Genomic DNA, 25131 nt, shown 5'->3' on the forward strand with positions numbered 1-25131 from the left:
TGTGGCCAAAGGGAGAAAGAAAACAGATCTAGAAGGATGTACACACACCATACACAGAGTGGTTACCTCTGAGGAAGGAGAATTGGAAGGGGGTGACAAAGAGGGACTATAAGTTGTACTACAGATATTTCTGTGTTTTTGGATTTTTGTTTATTTATTTATTTTTAGACAATGAACCTGCATTAATGTGTTGCTTAGCTGCAGTACGTATGGCCATGGTCAGTGTAGACACTGGCTTTATTAGTTTTTAGCTGTGTAAGACTATAAGAGGCACATAACTAAATCTCAGTGAGCCTCACTTTTTTTTTTTTTTCAAGGAAAATAGGGCTAATAATGGCTTGTTATAAGGATTAAACTCATAGAAGCAAAATGCTTGGAACAGAGCCCCACCCTTGGGAAGTGTTCTGATTATTACTACTTGTGTAATTACACATAAACTTTGTTTCACAAGTAGACTGTGCCTGCTTGGATGGAGAATCCCTCACTAACAAGGCCAAACTTATCCAATCAAGGGCTGGAGAAGGGAGGGACAAACTTGCTGTATATGTTTGTGTTGAAAGGAGATTCACCTGGAGGGCGGGAAGCCAGGCTAAGAAGGCACAGAAGACCTGCTCCCTGAGCAGCATTGGGCTGGTGTGGACAGTTCTTTCTGTGGGACATCATGCTGGCATGATGCAGTTTGAGGTGACCAGTGTCACTGAGCAAAGCAGGGGGAGCCCATCTGGTCTGAGACCCGTGAGCTCTTCTAGGGAGACACTGAAGAGCACGTGACTTTGGAAGATGGACAGTTGTGTTTGGGATCCTCCTGTGGGTTCTGGTCAGGAGCCACTGGTACTCAGTGCCAGTAGGGAGATGCTGGGAGCAAAGTCAGCTGGGCCTTGGACCAGGAACCACTTGTGTAGACCTGGTGCTTTGGAGACCCATGCAGACTGCTGAGTTTCCATCAGCAGCAGATTCCAATGATAACTTTAAGGACATTAAAACTTTTTGTCAATTGATGATATTTTCCTCTCTCTGTTGATAGAAATTAGGCACAACTTTTTTTTTCCCCTTCACAGACAGCATACTTCTGGAAAGGAAATTCTTCAAAAGGGGTGATCAACATACACCTACGCAGAAAATCCTGGGAATTCTCTGCTGTCCGGTGGCTGTTCCCTCCTGCATGCTGTAGTGGACATGTGAGCAGACACCTTCTTTAGGCTACTGGATCCCTCATTAGTCTCCCCTGGACACATCCAGCCCCCATAAGCTCATCCTCCATGGTTGTAGGTAACCAAGGTGAGCTGGCTCTCTCCGTGGGGAGATGGGGGCAGGTTTATGCAGGCCCTTTATTCTTTTCTGGCAGAGTCTTCAGTATTTGGCAAGACTTCCCAGGTCTTTTTCGTGACTGGAGTTGCACTTTGCATTGAAAGTTGGCTGGTGGCCAGAGCCTCTTCTAGCCTGGAGAGTCCCTGCATCCATCTCTGGGCCTGAGGGAAACTTTGAGCCCCAAAGTAGAGGTCTCATGGAGCTAATGACATAGATTGTCACATGTCCCTTATCAATCCTGGAAAACCGCTCTGGGAACTAACCTCCTGGAGGAGAGATCTTGAGAGGAGGACTTCTGAGGGGATGGAAGGGATAGAGAGTAGAAAGTCATTTTCTAGGCATAATTTTACCAGAAGTCAATACTTTTTAATTTGCATTTCCTCTCATTATCAAAGTAAATACACACACACACACACACACACACACACACACACACACACACACACAATTGCAGTTATACAATAGTTTATGCAGTTGCTGTGAGCCCGAAAGCACTTGTGCAGCTGTGTGAGTCGGCACATCCCTGGCTTCCCGCACTCGGGGCAACAGGAGGCACTGGGAATTTCTCAAATGTTCACAAGAATGTCGAGAGGGAGTTCTGAGTAATCACAATTACTTGAACTTCTTGTGGGAAAATAAAGGCCCAATTTCCTTTTAGAGATAACTGTCTTTGAAAGCTGTTTGCCATGGCAGTTTTTGTTTATGGTGCAGAGAATGGTAAAAACGCACTTCTGTGGAAGGTCCCAGCAAGTAAAAAATCCCGCCATGGGGATGTCCTGGCCCCAAGCACGGAGCAAACTTGAATTCTCCAGCTGGGCACCAATGCCCTGCTGTATTTCATTTTTTTTTTTTTTTTTTTTTGCGGTACACGGGCCTCTCACTGTTGTGGCCTCTCCGGTTGCGGAGCACAGGCTCCGGACGCGCAGGCTCAGCGGCCATGGCTCACGGGCCCAGCGGCTCCGCGGCGTGTGGGATCTTCCCGGGCCGGGGCACGAATCCGTGTCCCCTGCGTCGGCAGGCGGACTCTCAACCACTGCGCCACCAGGGAAGCCCGCCCTGCTGTATTTCTGATCCATGAAACTCTGGGGTTTTAGCCGTGAATGTGATCAGTCTAATACACTGTTGATGTTTTTGCTACTCTTTTCTCTCACGGACCCAGCCCTTGGTGTCTCCCCTCTGCCTCTGTTCTCTCCTGCCCTATAGGTATCTCCCAGGTGGATACTCGGGAACCAAGTGTCCAGGGAGACAAGCGGGATCTGCCTGCGTTGTGGGCGGGTCCAGTAGCCAGGCCTCACCCAGTCCTTGCTGCTGAGCCCTCCTCCCCACTGGACGCCTCTGTTCAGTGCTGCACCCTCTCTGGCTTCTGGTCTCCACCAGCCAGGCTGACAATTAGATTAAGTAAAGAGAAGGCCAAAAAAAGAAAAGGGAGGGCTTTAAAAATAAACAAACAAACTCTTTTGAGGGTCTCAGCCAACATAAACTTTATCATTCCAGAAATAGCCCAGATACAGAGTGACCTTATTCCCTCAAAGGGTTCCTGGCCACCCCCTACCTCCTTTTTTTTTAAAAATTTATTTTATTTTATTTTATTTATTTATTTTTGGCTGCTTTGGGTCTTCGTTGCTGCACACAGGCTTTTCTCTGGTTGTGGCGAGCGGGGGCTAGTCTTCATTGCGGTGCGCGGGCTTCTCATTGTGGTGACTTCTCTTGTTGTGGAGCACGGGCTCTAGGAGCACGGGCTGCAGTAGTTGTGTGGCACGTGGGCTGAGTTGCTCCGCAGCATGTGGAATCTTCCTGGACCAGGGCTCGAACCCGTGTCCCCTGCATTGGCAGGCGGATTCTTAACCACTGCACCGCCAGGGAAGCCCCACCCCCTACCTTCTTGGAGGGAGGCAGAGGGAGGGCAAGCCCCTGGGGTGCATGGACCTCTTTGCCCCCGGCTGACCATCAGATCCCTCTGTGGAGGTCCAGGCGTCCTCATGAGGATCACACAAGCATCACTCCTCTGCTAAGAAGCAAGACAGCAGGGAGTACCTACATGGGAAAGTATGGACTTTAGGGTTTGTACCAGGTTCGCCTCAGTTTTCTCTGTTTTTCACTTAGTCAGGTACAGAGCCGAACACCTCCCAGTCCTGGCTCTGAAGGGCCCTCCCCTGGGCAGCTGGAAAGGCCCACCTCCTGTGCATCCTGGTTTTCCCTCAAGGAGGCGGAGAGCCCTCACTTTGAAGCGTGCCTGCAGAGCGTTTTCACCCCTCTGCGAGTGAGCCTTGGCAAGCCCAGGGTTGAATCACAGTCTTGCTGACACAGAGCGCGTGGCTTTAAACGACCCAGGAGAATGCCCGGCACCCCGGCCTGTGCTCCCCACCCCGAAGGGCTGAGCCAGTGTCAGCACAGAACAAGAGATCCAAAGATTATCCTTGTTTTCTAAAAGCCATCTGTTGAGTTTCAAGGCCTTGTCCTTACATGGTGAATTCCTTGAAGGCAGCTGAAGTAACCACTGATTTTTTTTTTTAACTACCCAAGCTAAGGGCCTTTTTCTGAAAGGAGTAAATTCCTCAGTGTGACTCCTGAACTTGAGGGGAAGGTGGAGAATGGTCTTACTTGGGAGTTGAGTGGGGCGATCAGGCCCAGTTCAAATAGCTTGCTGGGGGTACCTCGATTCCTGACCCTGGAAGCTCGTGGCTGACCTCTTCGGGAGCTGGTGACGGTCTGCCTCAGTCACAGCCATGCCAGCCACAGCGTGGAACTGCTCCCAGCTCCTGGCACGCTCTGGGTCTGGTGTGACCCACAGTGGATGGCTGCCTGACCATCCCTGGAGCGGCCCCGCCTCTCCGCTTCAGGATGGAACAGAGATGGGCGAAAGCAGGGGGCAGCCACTTGTGTTCACTGAGTCAGCTGGAAGCCAGGCAGCTAGTGGCTTGTCAGTGACAAGCAGAGCCTGACTCACGGCCCTGTCACAGCGCCTGGTGGCGGACTGACCCACAGAGGAAATTACACAGCACTCTGTGGCCATGGTAGAGGCAGGGGCTTTTCCAAGTGCATCAGCTGGGAAGCAGCCTTCACCCACGCTGGAAGCTCAGGCTTGGGGACCTCCACTAACTTCAGGTTAGTCCTGGTGACTATGGGAATGAGGTGGCCTGTGCAAACCCCTTCCATAGCTCCCCACTGGCGGCGGGGTACCCACAGCCCCAGCCCATCAGTGACAGAGCTGCCACACTCCCCAAGCCAGCCTTCCACACACAGTTCCTGGGGTGGCAGCTCCCCGTCCAGCCTCAGTCATTCAGCCGGAATCTACACTGGCCCCAGGAGCTTGCTGAGACACCCTCAATCAGAAAAGGACAGTTCCTCCAGTAGAACCAGAGGCCACTCCCCTCAGGTGGCTGTGTGACTCTGGGTAACTAAACTCGCTGTATTTCAGTTTCCTCATCTGTGAAATGGGTCTAGAATGCCTACCTCTTAACGTTGTAGTGAGGATTAGATGAGAATATATGCAAAGGGCCTGGCACAGTGCCAGGCACGTAGCTGGTGCTCTAATAGACGTTCCTTGTTCTAAGCCTGCTCTGAGGCAAAATTCAAATTGGCACCAACCCCCAGGGCTCAACTCTCAGAGCTATCCCTCCCCCATATCCAGACTCCCAACTCTTCATGCAGATGTGTGGCTCCTGAGGGGACTGAAGCTTCATCATCATCAATGAGGAGCTGATTCTTCTGGGCAACGTGAAGGGGTGGCCTAGCTTCAGACACTCTCCTAATGGGAGGACCACTGAGGAGGGTTCATTTCCACCCTCCCCTTGTCCACTCCGATCTGACACCCCAGGGCCATCATGCAGGGAGCTCTGGAGTGGAGGGGGACCAACTGCCTGCCCCCAAAGCTGGAGGAGAAGGGTGACCAGACAGCAGGAGGGAAGAAGTGATGGCTGGCACCCCAGGCCCCGTACCTGGAGTTAGACCTGGAAGCCACCTCTGGAAGAACCTTCAGCCGCATGAGGACTCTGATGGGTTAGAATGTTCCCCTGGAACCCAGAGGGCAGGACTCTCTTATAGATTCTTCCAGCCCACCTGTGCTGTCACCTGGGACAAAGGGCTGCACTGCCTTCTCCTTCCACGACAGGGGCCCCATGCTGGGATTACCATGTGCCAGTTATGGGGAGACCTGCAGGGGTGGGCAGCCAAGGTCTTGCCTCTCCCGCAGGCACCAAAGGAATAAATCAAGCAGATGTGGCACAAGAAAACGCTGCCCGAGGACCCTGCCTCCTCCTAACCTGCTTTCCACAGCTACCCTGGAGCTCCCGACCCCTCCTGCTGTGCCTGCTCTCCCATCAGCCCAAGGCCCATCCACCATCACCCCCAGCCCTGAATCACCTCCCCAGGACCCCTGTTAGGGCTCCAATTCTCTCCTGCGCTCAGGGCTGCCTCAACCACCAGCCTCGGAGCTCCCAGAGGCTGAGGCCAGCTCTCGTGCCTGGTCCCCTGAAACTTGTGCAGTGCCCAGCACATAGTGGGTGCTTGGCGTTTGCGGAAAGTCTGGGGTGAGGCCGAACGTGGTTGTGTATGTGCTCACACGTGTGTAAGGGGAGCAAATTCATTGTGCACCTGCTATGTGCCGGGCCAGAGCTAGGCGCTGCACGCAGGGTATCTCAGCAGAATCCCTGTTTCCTCCTGGAACCTGGGAACTAACTGGGATGGGACATCTCCCTTCATCCCAGGTCTCCAGCAGTTCAAGGGTTCTCTTGGGCTAATGGCCCCCTCCCTGCAGCAGCCTGGCAGTGGGGGTAGCCCACGACTCCACGGGGCTAGGGAGCAACTCCAGGGCCCTTGCACACCCACTGAGGTTGGTTTATTTTAATCCATTCCATCCTCAGCGGAGCATTAGAATGCAGTTTGGGGTTGGAAGCATGGGTGTTTACACTGAGGAAAAACTTGTAGTGATTCCACATTTGATCTTTATAAACACCCTGCATGTGGGTACTTGGGGAGAACAATCATTATCTCTAATTTACAGATAGGAACTCTGAGGCCCAGAGATTAAGGTCGCTCAGCTGCTACTCTGAGTGTCTTCTGAATGCCAACTCAGGGCCATTTTCTACCACCAGGTAGCCAGAGGCAGGTGCTTGGCATGCGGGCTAGAGGAGAAAGGGTTCGTTCTGGGACATCTCTCCCCAGGGAGCAAAAACCAGGCGATCCATGGGTCCCCTAAATGGCCGGCTCGCTCTGAGTGTTGAGGAAACCTGGAAGCTGTGGTCTCCTGGGGTGGGAAACAGAGACTGTGCACGGCCTCTGGGCTGGCACGTGATCATAGCAGGTACTGAGGTAACACGACCATGTTACAGTGTCCCGCACATGTTTCAGATACTTTCCAGAGATGGACTCATTTAATCCTCACAAAACCCTAAAAGGCAGTCTGATTGTTCCCCTTTTACAGATAAAAGGACGGAGGCACAGAGAGGTTAAGGAACATGTCTGAGGTTACACAGCTAGGAATTATCCAATAAATGTCACTTTCCTTCAGCTCTTTTTAGACGATTGACTCCTGTGGCAGAAAATGAAACTGGTCGCTAAAGTTGTGCCCTGAACTTCAGGTCAGGTGTCCCTAATCTCTTTCCTCATTCCTCTGCTTACAAAGGCGCACTTCTGCTTAGCAGGTACAATTGAGGGTAGTTTACTGGATTCTGTAAAAGCAAAATTCCTTTTGATATGGTATGCTGTTGGGATAAGTATGTTTGTTTTCATTTTTCAGTAATTTGCAGCCACTGATGCTTTCCACCAGCTGGGACTCTGCACAAGAGTGTCCTGGAGAAGGGGCAATGACTCAGCAGCAGTCTCGGGTGGAACGTGTGACACAGGGCTTTTCTGGACACAGGACCCGGCCTGCTTGGGCTGTGGGCGGTGGTGACCTTGAGGCTGTGATCTCAGTGAATGGCCAGAGGACATGCAAACCCAGCATGAGGCCTGGCATTTTAGGGTGACTATGTTTGACTCTTGAGACATCTGGATGCAGCTCTTTTTAACAGTTATTTCTAAACTGTAGCACCAGACATTTGTCCCCGTGGTTCCTCTCACCAGTTCCCCCTTCTCCGTTGAGGTCAAGGCTGGGCTCAGCCTAGGGTGACGCGGTGGAGATGCGCGGCGGGAGAGAGCGAGGCCCGGCCTATTCCCTTGCCCCTCTGCAGGCTCTCTGCGCTCAGGTCCCACCACCTCCCCCCCACCCTACCCCCGCCACCGGTCCTCCTGCCCCACCAGGCCTCAGGGGACACGGAGGCTACTGCGAGGCCCAGACCCTGGCCCTTGCCTTTCTAAACAGCCCCTTTATTAAATTCTCTCCAGTTACCCACTGTGTGGTGACAGCTGGTTGCTGCCTGTGACACCTCTGATGTGCACAACAGATATTCGGACCCAGTCCTCACTCCCACTGTATCCTGTCAAAATAACTCCACAAATGCCACCCTCCATTCTGAGGGGCCCAGAGCCCAGGAGATCCCAGCTCGTTGTATGTAAAGGAACTGATTGGCCTGGTGTCTGGACGCCTGGCCACATGCTGCGGGGAGGTCCTGCAGGAAACTGACAAGATAGCTGTGCCGAGCGCAATCCTCCCGAAGTAGCCTCGGGAGCCACCGGGGTCGGTCCGGCCACCCACGGATCCGACTGAGACCTCCGCTTGGTCAGGGACTGTGCTGCGGGCAGCAGAGCGCACGCGACCTTCCAGAGCTTCCAGGCTGCGAACTAGCCCCTTCTCCCCCCACCAGCTCTACCAATGCGAGGACGTGGATGACGCCTCCCAGCTCCTGCTTCAGCCACCAATGTGCCGCGCGGAGGCCACGCCCAGCGCTACAAGAAACAGGGGAGGCCGGGAGGTAGGAGGACTCCAGGAGATGCTGTCCTTTTGGCGTGCGCTGCTCCCGGGATGCTGACCGCTGGCTTGTCCGCTTTCGGAGAAACAGGAAACGCTCACAGGCTGGTCTAGCCTTGGCACTCTCGATTTTTTCCAGGTCCAGAAAGCAATATAAAACGCATCCTGTTATGGTAATATGAGTCAGCTGAATCCTGCTGGGGTTTCTCCCCGAGGTGCACAGACGTATGGCTGGGGCCTTGGGGCAGAGATTGGAGAGTAAAGGATCATAGACTTTGTAAGCGGGAGGAGGGGTTGGTAAACTTCTGACCAACTCCCCAATCACCCTAATTTCGCAGACAAGGAAGGGACCTGGATTGCAGAGTCAAGCTGGAAACCGGGAATGCCAGCTTCCAGCAGCACCCTTGCATCCAGCCCTGTTTTCTGGCACTGTTTTTTTCTGAGCAGTTTTTCTAAACCTCTTGCCAAAAGCCTGGAGGCTCAGGTCAAAGACGCTTTGTTGAAAACTGGTTGTTCAGAAGCTGGGGAGAGAACGATCCTGGCATATTAAGGAAAGTAAATGCTGCCTCCTGAAGCCCTTCCTGATGACCCCTGTTGGAGTGTTTGTTCCCTTCTCTGAAATCCTGTTTCTTGGGATCGCCCAGAGTAGACTGTAAACATTAACATTCACCTATATCAGCCCGCATTTCCAGGGTAATGTCAGCGCTCCTTCTTCTTGCACAGCACAGATTCCTAGGCAACTTTCCCTCCCCCTTCATACCTAACCTGAGGAGAGTGTGTTGAATCTGGATGGATAGTCATCCTAGGACAGAAACCACAGAAATCCAAGGACTGGGATTAAAGAAGATCTGAGTGCCGATGCCCAGGCCACCCCACCTGGGACAGGGCCTTCTACAGCCCACACAGGGATGGGGGTGGGGACAGGGATGGAAGTTGGTGTCAGATTAACAGGGGCTACTTGGGATTGTTTTCTGAAGCAAGGCAGATAAGACTTCCTCTTCTCCCCTCTACCCTACAACTAATATTAATGGTTATATTATTGAGAGCTTACCATGATCACGCATTTGCTTCTTTCAACCCTATAGGTTGGAACTTCCAGAACCCCCAGTTTATTTACTTATTTATTTATTAAACTACCCTGATTGGCTCCTAGAGATTTTTTTAAAATATATTTATTTATTTATTTTTGGCTGTGCTGGGTCTTCGTTGCTGCGCACGGGCTTTCTCTAGTTGAGACGAGCAGGGGCTACTCTTTGTTGCGACGCACGGGCTTCTCATTGTGGTGGCTTCTCTTGTTGCAGAGCACAGGCTCTAGGCACGCGGGCTTCAGCAGTTGTGGCCTAAGGGCTCAGTAGTTGTGGCCTAAGGGCTCAGTAGTTGTGGCTCGCGGGCTGTAGAGCTCAGACTCAGTAGTTGTGGCGCACAGGCTTAGTTGCTCCATGGCATGTGGGATCTTCCTGGACCAGGGCTCGAACCCGTGTCCCCTGCATTGGCAGGTGGATTCTTAACCACTGCACCATCAGGGAAGCCCCAGAATCCCCAATTTAAAGATGAGAAAACTGAGGCACAGAAAGGTTAAGTGATGTACTCAAGGCCTCATGGCTGGCAAGTGGTGAGGCCAGGAGGCCTCCATTAACTCCTATGCTCTACTGCCCCCACCCCCCAAAGTGATTCCACTGTGCCCTCCCTGCCCTTGATGGGCATTGAGGGGTCCTCTGAGCAGGAAGTCACAAAAGCTGCTCAGGCAAGGCAGGTTCCAAGATCAAGAAGTTTTTTCTTTGTTGTGTCTTTTCCATGATCCCTGAGCTGTGAGAAGTCCTTGCCCAAACTATACCCTTGGGTGCCCAGTGGGCCTCTGCAGTGAAAGATCGGAATTAAGAGGACAGCATGAGGAATGCGCCCAGCCGCCCCTCATCCCATCCCTGGTGCTGCCTACTAGGTGGGGGGGTGGGTTCATGGAACCCTCACCAGAGAGCTTGGTTATTCAAACAGACTGCAAAACAATAAGGCTAGAAACCAAGCCAAGATGCAGGGCTAGGAAGCCAGAAAAAATAGGAAAGCTGCCTTCCCTTATCAAGATCACAGAGGCTCAGGTCACTGAGCAGCTAGAACAGAAAGTTCCAATTAAAACTCAAAGTAGCCGTTGAAGGAGACAACTTGGGAGGAAAGTCAGCACTGTGCAGCCAGTCCCCACCTTTCCCAGGGCAGGGTCTGGGCAATCCTTCCTACGTCTGTGGGTAGAGCTCACAGCACACAGAAAGGGCATGTCCAGCTTAGACTTCCTGAACCTGAAGCGGCCCTAGCTGTTAACACCAGTGCCTTTTTACTTTCTGTGGCATTTACTAGGCCACTCATTGTACTAATTTCTTAATCTAGGAAAAATGAAATAGAAAAAGTCTTGGGAAATCTAGGAAGCTCATTGCAGGAATACCTCAGAAAGGTGACTCAGCACTTCCTCATTTCACAAAGGGAACCAGAAGTTTCACAAATGCAACGTTGTTCTCACTAAGTAAGGGGATTGAACCAGGAACGTGACACCTAAACTTTCTGCTGCTTGCCCTGGGCGTAGTTACAGACTCTTAGTTGGCAGGAAGAGTGCTCTCACCTTTTCAGAAATGATTGAGTCTGGAATGGCTGAGTGACCCGATGTGGTTCAGCAGAGGATCACAGACTGATTCGGGCCTGGTAGCCAGTGTGTTCTTCTGGAACACCAGAGAATGTTGAAACAATGTGAATCCATTTCACGAACCAGAAGCAACAGTGCCAACAGAAAATTTCCCTGTGAATAGGACGTGAAATCACAATCAAAAGCAGGTGTCCAAAAAAAGCTGCTACTGGCAGCACAATCAGTGGTTTTCTAGTTTATTCACTAATACCCATTTGCTCTTATAAATGTATTTTGTAAAACGTATATGAACATTAACTGTAATTCGTCAAGAAATTAGAGGAGTGGAAACAGTTTCATGTTTCTGTAGTAGCTTGTTTTGCAAAGTTACTTACGTTGTTTATTTTTAAAAAGTACTTTCCCAGATGTCATGTCCTCCTTACCAGTGCTGTAATTTTCCTAATTTTGCACAGGCCTCACATATGGTGTATTGCAGCCGAGAGTTCAATCACCTTTAGAACATCCCAGCTGTACATGTCATGTCATGTCACCTGCTTGTTGATGGCAACCACAGCATGGTTTGGTCTGGAGCTGACTGGAAGAATTGAGAGAGTTCAAGACTTGTCCGTGAGTCCCTCAAATCTCCCTTAGCCTGGGAACTGAGCCCAGCCCTGCTGCAACCCTGGGGACTCAGGACTGGGAGGGTTTCTAAGGCTGGATTCCTTCTTGCTTGCATGTACGCACACATGCATACATACATAATTGTTTTGGTAGAGGAGCTACTTCCTTACTGAGAACTACCTTTCTATAAAAAGAGGATGTCAGTTGCTTCTCCTGGAAGCCATACTGGCCTTTAGTTGGCCCCAGAAACTCTCTCATTCAGCCAGTCCCCCTCTGGGCTGGGAGTCTCAAGCATTGCTCCCAAGAACTGCCTGGCACTGCTTCTCCCGAGGGCTGGAAGTTCTTGAGAACAGGAGCCACGATAGACTTTTTGAAATTCCTTACAACACTTTCAAAAACTATGTATACTTAAAAAGTAACTGAAGGTGGGACTTCCATGGTGGTGCAGTGGTTGGGGGTCCACCTGCCAATGCAGGGGACGTGGGTTCGATCCCTGGTCCGGGAGGATCCCACATGCTGCGGAGCAGCTAGGCCTGTGTTTTGCGACTGCTGAGCCTGCGCTCTGGAGCCCACGAGTCACTACTGCTGAGCCTGTGTGCCACAACTGCTGAGGCCCACGTGCCTAGAGCCCGTGCTCCACACTGAGAGAGTCCCCTGCGATGAGAAGCCCGCACACCACAATGAAGATTGGCCCCCGCTCGCCACAGCTAGAGGGGACCCACGTGCAGCAACGAGGACTCAACGCAGCCAAGGATAAATAAATAAATTAATAAATTAATTAAAAAAAAAAAGTAACTGAAGGAGCTCCAAACATTTTCTTTTCTTTTCTTTTCTTTTCTTTTTTTTATCTTTGGCTTCGTTGGGTCTTCATTGCTGTGCACGGGCTTTCTCTAGTTGCGGTGAGCAGGGGCTACTCTTCATTGCAGTGAGCGGGCTTCTCATTGTGGTGGCTTCTCATTGCGGAGCACGGGCTCTAGGCACACAGGCTTTGGTAGGTGTGCCACGCAGGCTCAGTAGTTGTGGCTCGCAGGCTCTAGAGTGCAGGCTCGGTAGTTGTGGTGCCCAGGTTTATTTGCTCCACGGCATGTGGGATCTTCCCAGACCAGGGCTCGAACCCGTGTCCCCTGCATTGGCAAGCGGGTTCTTAACCACTGCGCCACCAGGGAAGCCCCCAAATATTTTCTATACTCTTAAAGTGTCTCCTAATCTTGGTTCATGATATAGTCATGTATTTTTAAAATAAATTTATTTATTTATTTGTTTGTTTATTTATTTTTGGCTGTATTGGGTCTTCGTTGCTGCGTGTGGGCTTTCATTAGTTGCGGCGAGCAGGGGCCACCCTTTGTTGCGGTGCGCAGGGCTCTAGGCATGCGGGCTTCAGTAGTTGTGGCACATGGGTTCAGTAGTTGTGGCTCGTGAGCTCTAGAGTGCAGATTCAGTAGTTGTGTTGCACAGGCTTAGTTGCTCCACAGCATGTGGGATCTTCCTGGACCAGGGCTTGAACCCGTGTCCCCTGCATTGGCAGGTGGATTCTTAACCACTGCACCGCCAGGGAAGCCCTAGTCATGTATTTTTATATAGACTTTATCCTGTGTTTCTTTTTTATTTTACTTTCTGTCTTAACATCCTACAGTATACACTGCATACATTTCCATGTGTTTCAGTTATTTGTTACTGTGTAACAAACTACTCCAACATTTAGTGGGTTAAAACAATCTTGATTTATTATTTCTCATGATCCTGTGGGTTGGCTGAGCAGTTCTTCTGCTCCATATGGTATTACTCAGGTAGCTGCATTCAGCTGGGAGTTCAGCTGGGCACCTCTGTTCCTCTTTTTGAGCTACCTCATTCTTCCCGGTGTCTCCTTACTCCCACTGGCTACTCAGGGCTTCCTTAAAGCATGGCAGCTGGGTCCTAAGAGGGAACCTTCCAAGAGGACACATCTAAAGCACAAGCACTTATCAAGGCTGCTCTTGTATCATGCCTCCTTGAAGTCTCCTTGGCCAAAGTCAGGCACATGGCCAAGGCCAGAGAGGATGTGAGTGGGACTGCACAAGGGCATAGATTCTAGGAGACGGGCTTCCTGGGAGGGCACAGTCTACCACAATGTAATAGTCTACCACAACTTCCTTCTTCTTCCAGAAGACTAGTGATAGTTATGGATTTGACATTTTCAGGCTCAACTATTTGAGAGTAAACCTGAAGTTGGCATTGTGATTTTGCAAGGATGACATTAGAATTGTGCCTCTAGGCTAGTGCTGAAGTGAGAATCACTTGTGAGTGAGCCTGGCTGTCCACAGAGCACCTGACTCTTACCAAGGCTTGGATGGCCTCCAGTCATCTTGGCTACAGGGTAGCTCTTGTAAAGTTGTGAGGGGCGTTAGGGGGGAGAAATCAATACTTTTTCTTTGTGGGGGAACAAAAAAGGACATCGTGTGAGAGACAAAACTAGTGATGGTTGAAAAGATGCAAGAATAAGCAGAAGACACACAGGGGCTCTCTGTGATGACATGCTTCCAGGGGTGAGGCACTGGGTATTTCCTAATGTGCAGATTTGGAGATTAGCAAACGTCTTGAAACATAGCCATTGCAAATATCATGTGGCTACTGTCTTAATGTAATAAATCTTTTGCTGGGGGGAGGGATAAATTAGGATTATGGGATTAACATATATACTACTATATATAGAATAGATAAACAACAAGGATTTACTGTGTAGCACAGAGAACTATATTCAATATCTTATAATAATCTATAATGGAAAAGAATCTGAAAAAATATATATATGTGTGTGTGTGTGTGTGTATATAATATATAACTGAGTCACTTTGCTGTACACCTGAAACTAACATAGTATTGTAAATCAATTATACTTCAATAATAAATAAATAAATCTTTTGCTGATATCAATACAATATAAATATAAAAGGAAAATAATTCACCCAGGGGCAACCCTCCCACCTCCAGATCGCCTTTCTGAATACCTTTCGAGAAAGGTACACGCAGCCACAGGCCACTCACCTGCCCAGCGGCAGTCAGTGATTTACTCACAACCTTGCCATTTGTATTTTTTCCCCAGGCTGTGGTCATACTCCTACGTGATTTATTGTAAGTGTAAATACAGGGTAGGCACATTTCGTATTCTTTTAAAACTTCATCATACACACCTTTCTTTTTCCTATTCCATGTCACAGTTTGCTTAACTCTTCCTCTGTAGGTGAACATCTGGGCTTTCTACACTGTTGCTATTATAAATAGTACTGCTATCAACATCTTTGGAAGTCTTGTATTGTGGACTATTTCCTTGAAGGTAGTACATTTATACTCCCTGATCCACATTTCTCTAAAGTGGGTCAGGAAGTATATATATAGCTCTTTTTGCATATTTCCAAACTGTTCCTTGGTCCATGCCACCAAAATACATTCCAGATGGATTGGAGTTAGAGAGTAAAAAATAAGCAACCCCCCCCCCCCATAAAATCTAAAGGAAAACAAAGCAGAAAATAATACAATCATTGGAGATGAAAAGACTTTCTAAGTTTAAAAGGGAAATAATCATGTAAGAAAAGATTGCAAGAGCTGATTAAAAAATATTTTAAGCCACACCGAGCTGAGTAAAGACTATTTCCTGTGGCAATGAGGAAAGTACACCTCTAAACAAAGGCCGATGGCCTCTACATCCCATTGAAATCTAGGCGATGCAATCCGTTCCCAGGAATATCACAGAAGTAGTATGTACTATGTAGGACAAAATATACTCTGCTTGGAAACCAGCATGAGAATACACATGGTATGCCTGAAATGAACAGCATGATGAAACATTCAACTAAGTCCGATGCTTTGATTATAAAGTTTTTAAAAATTCAGAGAAAACCTGGTAAAAGATGTCGATAGACAAGGTGACCATGTATTAAAATTCTTACGGTATCATTAAATGGAAATGAAAAACAATATTATGTCAAGATAAATAAAGGATATTAGTAGACAAATCACAAATGAAAGCACAATTGCTTATTAACTAATTGAAAAATAGATAATAATCAAAGAAATGCACATTTAAAAGAAGACATACTTTTCCATCTATCAAATTAGCTGACTTTAAAATTGTATAACATCCAGGATTAGAACAAAGTAGTGCTGTAGAATAAGTGTTCTTACTAGCCCACTGCCTGGGGGAGGGAGGCTTGCTCTCTGAAAGGGCACTGATGCAGCAGTATGTGTAAGAACTTAGCAAGCACATGCCCTTTGACCCAGTATATGCTCTTTTGAAACACCATCCTAAGTATATAACCTGAAATGCATAAGACGCTCGATATTCAACATTATTTCAAGTACTAAAAAAAAAAGGAAATTAAATACCTAATATTAGAGACGTGATTAGGGAAATTACAATATTCACTTGTTGAATATTAGGCCACACAGTCTGCTAATTGCAATGATGATGCTGAGTAGGAGAAGTGAAGGTATGGAGCAATGCCTAGAGCATGATGACCCTTATGTAAATGAGAATGAAGCCAACTCTTCCAAAGACTGGTACCAAGCGCTGGTTATGTTACATATAAGTGTATGAAAGTTGCACAATGGATTGGGAGCCAGAGGTGTCAGTTAAAGGGGATTTCTGTTTTATGTCCAAAGTCCCATTTCTTCCTGAAAGGAAAAAAGTACTGCAAGTAAATATCACAAAATGTGATATTCCTGGAGGGGAAATGATTTGACTGAGATGTGTGAATGTAATGGAATCAAAGGAGGTGTGCTTAGGAATCCTGGGGAGGGTGGGGAAGGGGTTCTGCAGGCTGAAGAGGAGTTGGCCAGCCTCAGCCAGATGTGTGGGCTGGTGGGTGGGGGACAGAGGCCTTTCAGGTGGAGGGGGTCAGCAGAAGCAAGGGTGCACAGAGAGACTGAGAGGTTGGGCAGGCAGGGCCAGCTCATAAAGGGCCTTGTGAGCACCCAAAGGACCTTAAGCTTCATCTCGAGGGTGCTGGAAGGCTCACTCTGTGGCTTTATGAAGGTGAACTGGGGAGGGGGGAGAGAGGGACCCAAGGAGCCAGGGACCATCCTGAGGAGTCCTAGAGGCTCAGTGGTCAGCCCACCACTCACTCACCTGGCCACCAGCAAGCTCTCCCTGTCATCTGCAGGAACATCAAATCCAGCACAAAAGTCACAGAGCACAGAGGTCCCTGGGAGACCCTTATAGGGCAGTCACATTGGAAAGCAGTATCAGGAGAGGAATAGTGGTGGTCAGAGATCTCAGCAAACTGCAGAATCAGTGGGATGGAAACATGGGCCAAGTGGAAGCTAGGTGTCATGTTGGGGGTGTCCAGTGCCCAATCGTAAGAGCACTCTGACCTCCTTTTAGGAGATTGCCTCATCTCTACTTCCCTCAAAAGGAGCCAAGGGGGCCAAATCCTTCCAGCTCCACCCCCATCCCAGCCCAGTGGTGACAAGGCGGCCTCTGCCTGGCCAACTGGATGTTCTTGCCTAGGGCTTCAGATCCTGAGCGAGTGAACTGAGGACAGTAGGTGGTTAGAAGTCATTTACAAAAGCTGGTACAGCAGGGGTGGCTGCAGCTTTGGCGTCCTGGCCGTGACCTTCTGGCTGTCTAGAGCCCTCAATTCCTGATATCCAGAGCCTGGTCTTCCCAGTCTCTTGTCCATTTTGTGAGCACTTCATCCCCTGTGGGCTTCCATTAAATTCTCCTTTGCTTAAAATTAGCAAGAGCTGGTTCATGGCTCATGGACACAAGCATGGGGCTTGAGTCAACCACTCATCCGATGAGTTGGCAATTGGGAGCCAGTCAGAGTGCCCCACCTTCTCTCTTCACAGTACATCTCATGCCTAATTCATCCCCGATGACCTCCACCCAGATCTGTGTTTCCTCACTCCTGGGCAACTACAGCAGCTTCCTAGCTGGGTTCCCTTACAGCTCACTCTGCACCCTAAGCTCTGCAAAGTTGCACCGTTGCACTTTATCATGTGGCTTCCCTGCTCAGGAATCTAGTGTGGCTCCCTGTGGCCCATAGGTCAAGTGCAGATGTCCGTAGCCTTCTGTAATCTGGTCCTGCCCACACCATCTGACCATAGGAGCCCTGTGTTTTCCTTGAGGGGCGTCTGGTGGACATCCACCTTGGCACGTTCTGCCGCTGGAAAGCCTTGTCCTTACTCATCTGTCCAAACCCTGGCAAGAATTTGGGGCGGAGGGTTGGCTCTCTGGATCTGATTCAGTGCTTCCAGGAAGTTGCCTGGGTTTGGGGTGGTCCCTGACCCTCCCTGGGGGCCACTACTGCCATTCCTTCTATAGAGGGCCTGGGATGGGTCAGGTGGTCATTGGTGGTTCCTCACAGTTCCAGATTGGACCAGTACTATGCAAGGCCCCCTCCGCTGCCCTTTTTGTTCACCCCCCTTCCTTCTTGAGGCCCCAGCCCTGGGAAGAGGTCATTGAGAGACCACCCAAAGGCCCTGCTTTCTCTGCCCCCTTCCTTCGTCATCACAGTCCTGTGAGCCAAGTGGACAGTTGAGCTTGTGCTGTTGGGCCTCAGAAAAAAGGAGGCTGCCATTGATCCCAGGCCCACGAAAGGCAGAGAACTCCAGCCGCGTGAGACGAGACCTGTCCGTTGTGCAGAGTCTGGGATTTGGTGGTGCTGTAGCCCGCAGGACCTTCCCCCACCCTGACCCTATGTCGTGCCTCTCCATATGGTTTTCTAACTGTTGTCAGCACCCAGGTCTTCTCCCCCAAACCAAGCTCTCTGGCGGCACAGACTCATGTGAGGTGGGCACCCACTGGCTGGCTCTCTAGCTCACAATGGCCCTCCTTTTTGGTCATTGTCTTTGATCTTCATAGACCCTTCCAGAGTTCAGGGCAGGGCTCTCAGAGTCAGACAGGTCAAAAGCATGCCCTGCTTCTCAGAATATAATTAGACCCATCTGAGTCCTTTCCCTGGGAGTGTGTATGTGTGTGTGTGTGTGTGTGTGTGTGAGAGAGAGAGAGACAGAGAGACAGAGAGACAGAGAGACAGAGAGAGATGGATGACGGCTGATTGGGAGGTAGGCTTGTCTTCATCCTGTGCCCGTCACCTGTGAGCTTGGCAGCCACAGCCAAGCAGGCTCTCCTGCTCTGTGACACAAAGAGAAAACAGGCAAAGCTCCTCCTCAGAGAGGAGCACAGGTGTTGACCCAGGTGACTTCTGATGGCCCCCGGGCCTCACCACTTCCTTAGCCTCCAGAGCCCCCGCTCCAGGGGCTTCTGTTATTTGTGACTTAGACGATGCCCATGGTCACTCTGGGTTTCATATGTGCGTCCCCTGACCCACCTTTCTCCTCAGGACTGGATTTTTGAGGCATGCTCAACTGGGGGTTAATGTTTTGTTGTTGTTGTTGTTTTGATACTGTTTATTTATTTTTACTTGTTGACAGTTTGCTTTATTTATTTATTTATGGCTGTGTTGGGTCTTCGTTTCCGTGCGAGGGCTTTCTCTAGTTGTGGCAAGCGGGGGCCCCTCTTCATCACGGTGCGCGGGCCCCTCACTATCGCGGCCTCTCTTGTTGCGGAGCACAGGCTCCAGACGCACAGGCTCAGTAATTGTGGCTCACGGGCCCAGTTGCTCCACGGCATGTGGGATCTTCCCAGACCAGGGCTCAAACCCGTGTCCCCTGCATTGGCAGGCAGATTCTCAACCACTGCGCCACCAGGGAAGCCCGGGGTTAATGTTTTTGAAAACAAATTAAAAACGGGAATAGCTTTATATTTTTTCCTGATAATTAAAGTAATAGAGAAATGCACAAAGTAGAGAGTAAAAGAAATCTTTCTAGATTATTGTTAGTTTTTTAAGTGTGATAATGGCATTAAAGTTATGCATTTAAATATAGTCTTTGGGACCTACCTGGACTTACCTGGTGGTCCAGTGGTTAAGATTCCGTGCTCCCAATGCAGGGGGCCCGGGTTCCATCCCTGGTCAGGGAACTAGATCCCGCATGCCGCAACAAAGATTCCGCGTACCCCAACTAAGACCCGGCACAGCCAAATAAATGAATAAATATTTTTATAAATAAATAAATACAGTCTTTATCTTTCAGGGATAAATACTGAGGTATTTAAGGGTGGACATATGATGACTGTGTTACTTCTAATGAGATGGAGGGAAGGAAATGAAATGAAAACAAATTTGCCCATGAGCTGATAACTGAAGCTGGAGATGGAAGTTCATTTTAATATTCAACATTTGTACATGTTTGAAATTCTCCGTAGTAAGTTACCGAAAAACCCCCCAAAGCCCAATCACCCTAGAATCCAACCACACGGAGAGAACCTCTATTAACATCTTGGGACATTTGTCACTCAAACTCGTCATCTGAACTCACTTCTAATGTTTGGGGGATGCCCTAACTTGACGCAAAAATGCCTAGACCCTGAGTCACAGGCTAATAATGGGAGGGATTGTGTGGAATCCGTTCCGGCCCCAGTGGAGTGGCCCAGGCTGTAGAGATGAGCTCACCAGCTGTTCTCTCTGACTCTCCATATTGATAGGATTACTGTGCAAACTGCTCTGTAAGGTGGTCTCTTCTTCTACTTAACAGCATGTGGAGGCGTCTTTATGGGTATACAGACCTCCTCCCTCCTTCATTTTCTCAAACACAGTTAATGCTGCTACAGGAGCAAGGGATCTCTCCTTCCTTGCCTTTCCCACAAGTGGGCTGGTGGAAGGAAAGAAAGGGTCTCCATGATAAAGGTTCACTTTCCTCTTAACGAGGCAGGGTGGGGACCTGGACAGCCTGAGGGTACTCCTGATCAGCTCTTCCGCCCCCAACAGGAGGCTTCTGGCAAGGCCCAAGGCGAAGGGTGTTCTTCATGCTCTGTGGACAGGTTGTGCTTATGCCCCGAGCCGCCTGCAGCCTGGCCCACTCATGACTACCGGAGCAGAGGTGCCGCTTTCCATGGCCCCTCAGGGCTGCCAGAAGTCGGGAGCCTCCAGCTCACATTGCAGGCCTGGGCCCATAACAACCTTTAGTTTCCCACCTTTGGTCAGGTGCCTCATCGATGGTGTCTCCTAGTCCAACCTTGTGGCGGCTCTTGTGGGTCAGGTCTACACCGAACCGGCTCCCCTCCCCCATCCAGGGGCCATGTCCAGAGGATGAGATGGGCTGGGTGATGGTGGAGCCCTGGGGCAAGGGACAAGGTCAGGAAGGGCACCAGGGAAGACTGGATGCCCCAGTTTGTCTTTAGAGGGTCTAGTTCCTCAGGTCCTGGGCGACCCTGAGGGGTGGAGGAAGGAGGGGTGCTGCTTGGAGGGGATGCCCCGCCGTAGGCATCTTAATGTTATTGATAAGGATAATCCTAATAGCGGAAGCTGTCAGCTACTGAGCCCCTGCCACGTGTGGGGGCACTTTGCCAGAGCTTTACAGACACTGTTAGTGATGGTTAAGCATCACAGCAACTCTGCGAGGCAGCTGCATCGCCCCAATTTATAGATGAGAAGCAAAAGCAGAGAGGTTAAGCATTAGCCCAGGGTCATGCGATGGTACGGATCAGGGCGCAGGGTGGGATCCGGGTTGGTATGAACCTCAAATGGCTGGGCAGTCTCTCTGGAGGCTGCCTCTGCTGTGATAGCCACCAAGGGTGGTGCCTGCTGGTCCTTTGAAAAGTGCTCCTTGAAGGCCCCCTCCCCCAGGCCCCACAGACGTTCGCTCACTGTACGCATCTCCATCCCTGAGTCAGCTGGAACTGTGTTCTCAACTTAATCACAAATTGCCTTGAACAGGGTTTCCCAGCGGGCCCGGAGGAGGTGGAGTTTTCTCTCTCCTTTGCTGGTGGGTTCCTGCCATTTGCTCTCAAGAATCCTCCTGGGACAGCCCCTTAGCTGGATCAGGTGTCTGGAGTTTCTCGCACTGAAGCCCGCATGCCAAGACTGCATCCACAGCTGTGGTGAGTTTCCTATGCACTCCATCAGTTACTTTTCAAACAGTCCTACGAGGTACCTTTCCAACTTTTCCGATAAGGAAATTTTATAAAATAGAAGTACTAGTAGCAAATGACTTCGCAGAGTAGAATGGGTTTATGCGGCAGCTAGAGCTACTTGAGGTTAACAACAGCAGCCGTGGACAATGGCGGTGGTTGAGGATCTTCGAACAGCTTCAGCAAATGAGGAGGCTCACCCTGACCAGCCTGGTGAGAAAGAGCTTTGGAGGCAGAAGGGGTAGAGTTTGAGTCTCAGCACTGCCACTGTTCTTGGTTGCATCACCTCAGACAAGTTACTAAACTCCGAACCTCAGTTTCCTCATCTGTAAAATGGGGATAGTAATTCAACTGCCACTCTCCCCCCACCTCCTGTAGTGATCACATATGTAAAATGCCTGGCATTTAGCCACTGTTTGAGAAGTTATACCTACTATTATTAGTCACCAGTAGCTGGATTACATGGATACTTTGCAGTGGGAATTTGTGACTGTATCTAAGGCTTGTCAATCATGGGTAAAGTGATAGAACATGTAAAACTTGCTTTTTGACCCCCTCCACTTCCTCTGGGCTCCCTGTGTACAGTTTCCTCTGTAAATTCCCTGTTAGTTTATCTACACCCCCCCCCCCAACCTGTCATTGCTCATGGATTCATGTCCTGGATTTTTAATTTATCAAAATGTGCCTGTCATGTGTCCTCATATTCCTCAGGACCTTACTCTAGGCCTAATGACTAATCAATTGAGGCCAAAATTACCCCCTGCTGCCCCTAGTTTACTGTCTACGTTAACATGACTTTATTCTTCCATCGTTCATTATGATAAGTTTACTATTACAGGACACTCTTGCCCAGTCAAATAAGTTGGTTGTTCATTTCAGGAATCTCCTGAAAGATCCATCAACTCTTAACAGGAAGCATCAACACACAGTTCACGCTTGAGATACTTCAAACCCCTCACCTCAAACTCTCACCTTGCTGCTTCCAACCCCAAACCGCTATATTATGAAACTGCCCCAATCCTAATCAAGCCCCCGAATTGAAAGACTTTCAGCCAAACTTGAAATTCTCATTGAGATATCTAGGACCTTGCCCCTCCCCGCTCAGGGTGCTGTGGGGACCACAGATGGAGGGCCGAGTGCACAGATTCCCTGGGGACGATTGCCGCTGGACCTGTGGAGTACTGCATACATCCCAGACAGACCCTTCCATGGTGAATCTGCCAGTGGTAGATTCCTAGTTCTAGCCTCAAAGAGGTGAAAGCTATCTATTCCATTTGACTTGTAAAATTACACGATGTTTACATATCTATAGTTTAGGCCTCGCCAAACTAGAGGTTTACTCTGTGTTTTGTGGAAGAGAATAACTGAATTAAGTGCAAATACACAGAAAGGTTTCTGGAGCCCAGGCTACCTCCTTGGCTAGGCCACCCGTGGCGGGCCACATGGCGAGGTCCTGCCCTGGAGAGTCGCCTCCCAGGGATGGGGGTGGGAAGATGTTCAAAGGAGAACTTTAAAAACCAACTTAACAGTGAATCAACACTCGAACATTTCACCTGAAAGAAGATCATTCATTAATCAGTAAAAGTTGCATTTGCTTGTTTGTTTTGGGCTTCCCCGGAGATGAATATTAAAATACTGCAAAGTTTTAAAAAGTCTGACCAAATGTTTCATGTGGTGACTTTGGGTAGACCTAGCCTCAATCAGAAGCAAACACAGACCACACAACTGGAAACTCCTGGAAAGAGAGACATGCCTCACTTCCTTTTACTTAGAATCATATGAAACTTGACACTGAACATCCAGAGGAGATGAACTAGGATTCGGGTCCAAATCTGCCTGGGTCCCACGCAATTGTTTGGTTTACTGAGGTTTCCTAAGGTCTTTTTTTTATTTTGCGGTACGTGGGCCTCTCACTGTTGTGGCCTCTCCCGTTGCGGAGCACAGGCTCCGGACGCGCAGGCTCAGCAGCCATGGCTCACGGGCCCAGCCGCTCCGCGGCATGTGGGATCCTCCCGGACCGGGGCACGAACCCGCGTCCCCTGCATCGGCAGGCGGACTCCCAACCACTGCGCCACCAGGGAAGCCCTCTTCTTTTCTTCTCTTTTCTGTTTTTTTGGGTGGGTTTGTTTGTTTTCTGATTTTTTTTTTCTTGTTAAGGCTTCTCATATTCTGATAAGGATATAGTGGGGACTTTGTCATTGGGAAGCCAACCCCTCTCCTCTCCTTCCAGGTGGAGGCCTGGTCAGGGCGCCTCCCACACGCCACAGCAACTCCATAAAAGGACGAATAACCTATGGACACATATACACTACCAAATGTAAAATAGATAGCTAGTGGGAAGCAGCTGCATAGCACAGGGAGATCAGCTCGGTGCTTTGTGACCATCTAGAGGGGTGGGATAGGGAGGGTTGGAGGGAGGGAGATGCAAGAGGGAGGGGATGTGGGGATATATGTATATGTATAGCTGATTCACTTTGTTATAAAGCAGAAACTAACACACCATTGTAAAGCAATTATACTCCAATAAAGATGTAAAAACAAACAAACAAAAAACAACAAAAACCCCAGCTTTTCTTAGTGAATTTTCCTTCAAATGCATTTCCTTCATGATTTTTGTCCTTTTCTTGGACCTCAGGTGATAACGCTTTTGGCCTTGCATTGTGTCAGCTGCTTTCCTTATAACACTTACCAGGTTTGATGGCAGGTTCTTTGGCCTGGGCCCTATTTAACGTCAGTCCTCAGAATCCAGCCCTACTTTTCAAAAGACTCACATTGCCTGATGCTGGATCATCCTCAGGAGTGGCTGCAGAAACTCTTGTCCAGGTTTGTCAGTGGTACCGGGGGTGGGGATGGCAGAGAATGCTGCCCTTATATAAGTAGCCAACATAACATTCTATTCAAAATGGGCTTCCCTGGTGGCGCAGTGGTTGGGAGTCCGCCTGCCGATGCAGGGGACGCGGGTTCGTGCCCCGGTCCGGGAGGATCCCTCATGCCGCTGAGCAGCTGGGCCCGTGAGCCATGGCCGCTGGGCCTGCGCGTCCGGAACCTGTGCTCTGCAGCGGGAGAGGCCACAACGGTGAGAGACCCGCGCACCGCAAAAAAAAAAAAAAAAGGTCCTCAGTGTTGGCCCCAGGCCAGCAGCACAGGCCTTGTCTGAGATCTTGTTAGGAATGTGAGTGTCATGCTCGCCTCAGACCAACTGAATCAGAACCTGCTTTTCAGCAAGATCTCCAGGCCACGCAAGTGCACATTCAAGTGCACGCTAAGTTTGAGAAGCTCTGAACTAAGACATGTACATCATTTGTCATTAATTCAATTGCCTTCAGGCTCAACTCTGGAATCTAGGAGCACACAGAGATGCAAAAGTGAACAGTACAGCATGCTGTGGGTGCTTGGTTTAATCCCAGCCCAGAAGTTAGTTTTATTCTGAGCACAGTTTTGTTTCTTGTCACTTGTTGAAAGGGGGCCATGGGTCACTTGGGATATGAGATAAGAGTTCTGGTCTGGTGGGCAAATAGCTAACTAGGGTGTAATCTCTTGGTCCCCCCTCCCCTGCTGCATTCTGCATTGGGGGCCTCTGATTTGAGCTCACATCACGCCTGTGCTTCAGCTTCCCGTCCTGTCTTCTAAATGCTTGTCTTCTTCTCCACCTGAGCAAGGAGCTCTTTGAGGCAGAGGCCATGACTGGTAACTCTTTGTGTCTCTAGGACCTGGCACAGGGCCTGGAGAATAATAGTGCTTCATCATGCGATTGAATGAATGAGACAGAGCCACTTCTCTAGGAGGGAAACACACACAGGATAT

At 49.6% G+C, this 25131-nt stretch overlaps 1 long non-coding RNA gene across 2 annotated transcripts in view; it reads left to right on the plus strand.

Annotated features, from left to right (window-relative positions):
• Positions 1 to 23655, plus strand: part of LOC115852218 (uncharacterized) — a 39375-nt gene extending 15720 nt beyond the window's left edge. Inside the window, exons 3-5 of one of the 2 annotated variants that reach the window (XR_009563103.1) lie at positions 1059 to 1178; positions 11234 to 11387; positions 21134 to 23655. This is a non-coding gene — a long non-coding RNA (uncharacterized lncRNA). The remainder of the gene's footprint in view (positions 1 to 1058; positions 1179 to 11233; positions 11388 to 21133) is intronic. The other variant, XR_009563104.1, reaches the window with a different exon arrangement.
• Positions 23656 to 25131: the final 1476 nt, after the last annotated feature.

Source organism: Globicephala melas, chromosome 2 (genome assembly GCF_963455315.2).
Source record: "Globicephala melas chromosome 2, mGloMel1.2, whole genome shotgun sequence".
NCBI classification, from domain to species: Eukaryota; Metazoa; Chordata; class Mammalia; order Artiodactyla; family Delphinidae; genus Globicephala; species Globicephala melas.